We start from the raw sequence: 7,063 nt of genomic DNA on the forward strand, positions 1-7,063 counted from the left end.
AAAGGTTTTGAGCATGGGAAGTAGTGGTAAGAAGAGTCGGGTAGACCAGCAGGTCTGCCATAACCCACCCCTTCCTAACTACCAATTTAAGTTCCCTAAACTCGTTCTAATTGGTTAGGTTTGTTTTATGTTGGATAAACATGTATCAAGTATTAAACAAGGGTTAGAGTATTAAGATGTTGTTTAGATAAATCGAGATGACTGAGAAAGAAGAAATTACCATCATTAGCAATACTAATGTAATGATACAGAGGAGATTAACATGCACCATTGTAACACCCTAGAAAAATCTCACATCAACTGTGATTGGGAGAGATTCTTGGTTCATAGGAAATGCCATGCCTCTTAAATCACCAACGCATTTTAAGCGAATTGGCTGTGGAGCACATGAAAACTTCACAGTTAAACGTGATTAGGTGGGAGTAGTACTAAGATGGGTGACCTCCTAGGAAGTCTACATCGAGTTAACCAAAAACAAATCTGTGAGTTTCTAGATGGGCAACACATCGGGGGGCATAGCGGACAATATTGGTGGTACGAGAGGTCTGATGTTACAAATGGGCAACCCAATGCGTTTTGGGCTTCATGCTAGTAGATGAGAGGAGAACTCCACCGTTGAGCGTGCTTAGGTAGGAGTAGTTTCAGGATGGACGACCTCCTGGAAAATCTTCACTTGGCACATGATTCTACATGTCTCTTATTGGTGCATTATCTACTTTTTATGAGCTCATTATTCTTGCGGTTGTTGTTACCGATGTTTGGGTTCATGATATTACATTTGTGTTGGTGGTGAATGATTTGTTGAAAAATTACATCGCCTTTGAGAGTGGGGGATTTTGGGTTCAAGAAAATTGTTTGGGTTCATGAACTCAACTAAGATTGTACGATGCAATTTTGCATGTACTCAACTGAGATTACAATTTCACGTGAACTTATGTGTGAAAGATGGGATAGAAACATGGCGAATACCTTGAGGCGATGAAGAAACCGAGATACTTGAAATTAGTATCTTTATTTATGATCGTAAAGAGAATGACAAAGGGGCAATATCAACTCTTATTTTCCCAACAAAACATCATTCAAACACAGAACCCTCGTGTTTTGATCTTTACAAGAAACTAGGTGAAAATAGAAACCAACAATATTGGTAATCGAGAACATCGATTATGGAGGTAGTGCATATGGAAACCCTAGAAGAATACAAAGTATTATGAGAAGGGTTAAATGGGTGGGGTTTCCATAATTTCTTCTATTTCTATTTTCGTTTTTGTGTTTTCAAGTTAAAGATGGAAATACCCTCACGAGGGAGGCATGTGAATAGATTTAACAATGGAAATAGACATAGTTAGCCCTGGGAGACAAAGCATGAAAGAAACAAAATCGTAGAGGGTAATAAGCAAACAAAAAAGTTTAGAGACTAAAACCAAGATTTTCAACAAACCACAAGTACAAAAACACTACTTACTCTAATAAGAATTTCCTGGCATGTTGATGCATGCCTACTTAACTGTGCTCTAATTCATAAAGAGATAAGTTAATCACCATCTTTTGGTAATATATCCATTTCAAATTTGCTAAAAGATTCTAATTCTAACTAGTTCAAACAGGATAGATTATCTCGTTTGTCGTATTGTAGGACTGAAGAAACACTGGATCTAAATGACCGGAATCAGTTCAGATCTGGGGGTAGGGTTTCTGCATGAAAAGGTTAATCCTCTCGCCGATAACTGATGGGAACTACTTCGCCGGAAATCACTGCAAAACAGAAACGTCGTTAGCCTCGCCACGGGGAGAATGAGAGTTTTCTCCGTGACCACCCTCCGGCATGAGAATAAGTACAGTAATCTCAAGAAGATGAAGTAGTAAAAGTGAGAGTAAGTGAAAGTGAATGAAGAACGTGTACCTGAATTCTCATATTTACAACCGAAGTTTGGCGCCAAAAATATCACAGAGGAAATAACGGAATCTTCTTTTCTGTTAACAGTTACCTTCCCATCCATGCACACGGATCGCAATTTTGATCAATGGCTGGGGAGATGCCACATGGAAAGTAGCTTGATCTTGATTTGCATGTAAATTGTTGCCATCATCATAACTTAGATGAAGGTTCCAGATGGTGCCACGTCATATTTGGTTATAACCAAGTGAGGATGTGCACGATGGACATTTTGTCGCAGTCCCTGACCCTTGCCCGGAAGTGGGTGCCGCGAGACTCAGAGCTGGTGGTATCGGTGTTTATTAATTTGGCAGCGGAATACATCAGGACCGTAGTTAGGAAATATTTTTATCAGAGTTAAACACCGAACTTTTATAATAATAAATGGGATAAAACCCAAGTTCATTTGATAATACATTTGTAGGGATAAACCCTAATTATTGAAAAATATAAACTCCGTTTCTTTACTTGGTAACTTTTATAGCCACAACTTTAAGCCTTTAGTGCTCTCCAGCTGGCTTCTATTAGCTTCACACTAAGTTACCTAAAACGCGTTTTAAAAAGGTTTTGTCAGCAAGAAATATTGGCGAGTGCATCCCAGTTTAATCAAAATAGTTTTTAATCTTTACAGTAATTGAGAGCATCCGCATTTACATTGTTTATATCTATCCAGTTACCCCTTTGGTACTGTCAATCATGACTTGTGGTCATGCTACTATGCGCAATAGTAACGATTTTCAAGTAATATATACAAAACCCCAACATACCGGCAGTAATGGTAGAATTACAAATACTCAAACTATATTACAGATTGTCCCTCTCTAACAGAGTTGTTCCCTTTAAGTGTTGCACGAGGGCTTGACAACTTTCAAGATATTAAAATGTAGCAACATGAATTAACAACATATTGCCATAACTTAATTTAACATGCCCCCTTAATTCATGTAGCGAACATGTTTTCAAGACACAATTTTTCACAAAGAGCCTGATGTTGGGCAGCATTCAAGCCCTTTGTAAAAATGTCTGCAACCTGTTTTTCTGTACTGATTTTCTCAGATTTTATAACACCAGCAGCTATTTTTTCTCTTAAAAAATGTAAATCCAACTCGAAATGTTTTGTTCGTTCATGGAACACAGGATTTTGAGAAATAGATATGGCTGATTTACTATCACAGTACAGACTAACAGGTAAAATATAATCAACTTTCAACTCAGACAAAACATTCAATATCCACATAATTTCACAGGTAGCTGAGCACATAGCTCTGTACTCAGCTTCCGCAGTAGACCTAGAAACCACAGATTGTTTTTTACTCTTCCATGAAATAAGAGTTTCGCCTAAAATATACCATATCCAGTAACAGACTTTCGAGTCTTAAGACACTTAGCCCAGTCACTATCAACAAATCCAGTCAACACCATACTATCAGACTTCTTAAAACTGATCCCTTTTCCAGGAGACAATTTTAAGTATCTTAACAATCGCAGAGCAATATCAAGATGAGACTGACATGGACTATGCATAAACTGGCTTAGAAATTGAACGGTATAACTGATATCTGGTCTAGTTAAAGACAAGTATATCAGCTTTCCTATCAACCTCTGGAAGCCATTAACATTTTCTAAAATTTTTTGATCATTTTTACATTTGTTAGTGACTAAAAAACTTTGTTCAATTGGTGTTGTAACTGGTTTACAACCCAAATAGCCAAACTCATTCAACAACTCAAGACAATATTTCCTTTGTGACAAACAAATACTATTATCAGAATATAAAACTTCAATACCTAAGAAATATCGAAGCAACCCAAGATCTTTAATATGAAAATTTTCCCTTAAACTATTTTTAACATGTTCAATAGCAGCCTTATTATTTCCAGTAATAACTATATCATCCACATACACCAGTAATACAACAAACACATCTGACTTAGACAAAATAAACAGGGAATAATCACACATACTTTGAACAAAACCCATAGATGTTAACACAGAAGTTAACTTTTCATTCCACTGCCTAGGAGCCTGCTTGAGACCATACAAGGACTTAACTAATTTACAAACTCTATTATCATTTGAACTATAACCTTGTGGTTGAACCATATAAACATCCTCAGATAACATGCCATATAAGAAAGCATTATTAACATCCATTTGATAAAGAGGCCAACCATTATTAACAGCAATTTTTAACACCACTCTAACAGTTGTCATTTTAACTACAGGTGAAAAAGTTTCACCAAAGTCCAACCCTTCTCTTTGGTTAAACCCTTTGGCAACCAATCTCGAGACAGAATTCCAACGACTGAGTCAGGCAGAGCCTTGACATGCGTTACGGAGCCTTAGATCGATCATGTAGGGTAACAAATAGGGTTATAATACTTACAACGAGGCAGAGCTTCGCTTTTATAGGGGTATTATTCCCGAGTATTTAGACTATCAGAGGTTTTGAGAGAAAGAAAAGAAATGAGCAACGACTGAATAAGGCCTGAGGCCTTTTATATAGGCCTGACGAAGGGCGGCTCGCGGCCCGCGAATCCCACCCCTGTCACTTTCGCGGCCCGCGAGACAGGTTAGCTAGGCTCTAGCCTTGTCCGGTCATCATACTAGCCTCGACACATGTTAGGACACGTGGCGCAATGCCTTGTCCAGCAAACAAAGGGCTCGCGCCCCGTGACAGATGTGGCCAAGGGGTTCGTGCCCCGCGAGCGACTCCCAGATTTTGTTTTATTTGTTTTTTTATAAATATAAAGGTATTCTAGGCCTGTTTTTCGTATACGGGGTATATTTTGGGATGTTTAGGGTTATGTTAGGGGTTTTATGAGGGTTGTTATACATTTAATGCCTTCTAGAAGATCTACAGCTGTAAACCATTGATTATTTGCCACGTGTCCATTCTGTTATAACAGAAAAGATTCCTTTTGTTCAAGTCTTTATTTCATGTGCGCGGATATGTTCAAGACTTGTCTTTTGTTGTTAAATCTTCAAGCTTAATTGTACCCTTGTGCGGGCCCGCGCAAGGGTGTTAATTGAATATTTATCTTTCCTTTCTCTAACGCATGATTACTGAAGACTGATCATTCCAAATCTTCCTTAGACTCGTTGTGTGGCCGTGCAAGGTCTTTTGAGATGAATTTGGAGTGTAATTATGGTATGGTCCTCTGCGCTTGCGAAGGGTTTTTGGGACCATACCCCTTCAAGGACTTCACGAGAAAATTAGTCTAAAGCCAATTTTCGTTGGTAATCAATACTTTGTGGTTATTTTTATGCCAATGCCTATTCTTTCAACGCTTGTTAGTATTTAGCACATTGTTTGATTTGTCATGTATTATTATTCACAAGTTAAATATTTAGTGTGGTCAACATCTTAGTGTACTCTAATCAGAATTTTCTAGCATGTTAATGCATGCCTAGTTAATTGTGCTCTAATTCACAAAGAGATAAGTTATAAAATAACCATTTGTTGGCAATATATTGATATCAAAGTTGCTAAACCTATTCTAGGTCTAAATACAAGAAATCAAATGGTTCAAACACGATAGATTATCTAGTTTGTCGTATTCTAGGTATCACGAGAAAATTAGTATCAAGCCAACTTTCATTGGTAATCAATACATTGTTGTTATTTTAATGCCAACGCCTATTCTTTCAATGTCTGTTGGTAATTAGCACATTGTTTGATTTGTCGTGTTTCATTATTCACAAGTTAAATAAGTAGTGTAGTCAAAGTCCGTTGGTATTACATTGTGATTCTTTAAAGGTCTACATCAAATCTTCCATACTAAGTCAACCAAAGTCCATGTACAACGAACCAAAATGTTGAGAGTAGAGACATGGCAATACATTGTCTAGTTCATCATGATTCATGACATGAGTTAAAAATCAATATTCTTCGGATTTCATATCATTTTCTTAATTAATTTTAAAATAAAAAAGGCAAAACAATGAAACAAGCAAGATTTGATTGAAATTTGCATCTATTAGTTCATGTATGTAGTTACATTTCTTAATTAACGAACATATGTGTGTATGAGGTATGTGTATGTTTACAAATACAAACATACATATATATATATATATATATGTATATATATATATATATATTAATCTATGTGTGTACGTGTGTATGCATATATATATATATATATATTCTTGATAAAATAAAAAATAAAAACAAAGAAATGGAACTAGGGTTTAGCAAAGAGTGATACAAAATTAGAACAATAGAACATAGTGGGGTTGTGCAAAGCCCAAACGTGGACCCACATATCACAAAGATGGGTTCAACGTGAATGTTGGTTGGCAAGACATTCACAAGGATACTTGGAAAACTTTGGAGTTAAATGCATTTTCATTAAAGTTTTGTTGTTTGTTGATTTTATTTGTTTGATGAAAAGGAGAAGTGGCGTGAAATTCCTATAATAACCCTATGAGGCTTCCCCACACCCTCATTTCATGGACCAAGATAATGTTTATATTTTTTATCCATTGAAAGATATCCATGAATTTATGGAAGTGTGTGCTTAGAATCTCTTCATGCAGCATTTAACAATATGGAAGGGTGGCATTTGGGATTTAGGGGTTGGATTTGAGGGGAAGACAATGCTTTTGCTACACCTATTACATTTTGGAATATGTAACTTATGTTTGAAGTTGAGTAATTTTTAAAATACGTTTTCTATTATCTTTTTATATGATTTCGACTTCATATGTATTTAATATTATATCCAATAATTTCTAACTAGTGTTTTAATCTCACGCAATGAAGCGAGAATTTAATTGGTATTGGTTTGTTTCATTATGGTATCAATATGGTACCGGTACTCGGTATAACAACATAAAGAGATGGCATAAAACCATGAAAAAATTAACGTCGAAACGTCGACATATATAACTTTATATCAGAAAAACAAAACCTGAACGTCGTTAATAACCTTCGTAACTTTAAATATCGCACGTGCAAATAAATTAATGTCTTCGCGAAACGTCAACACACGTAATTTTATATAAGAATAATGAAAGCTGGATGCCGTTGATAACATTCGTAACTTTATTTGCTTGAGCTATTTCGTTAGTATAAATGTGCATTCCAGTCAACTTCAAGACTAAGCTCAGTCGACGTAATTT

This window comes from Helianthus annuus, chromosome 8 (assembly GCF_002127325.2).
Source record: "Helianthus annuus cultivar XRQ/B chromosome 8, HanXRQr2.0-SUNRISE, whole genome shotgun sequence".
NCBI lineage: Eukaryota > Viridiplantae > Streptophyta > Magnoliopsida > Asterales > Asteraceae > Helianthus > Helianthus annuus.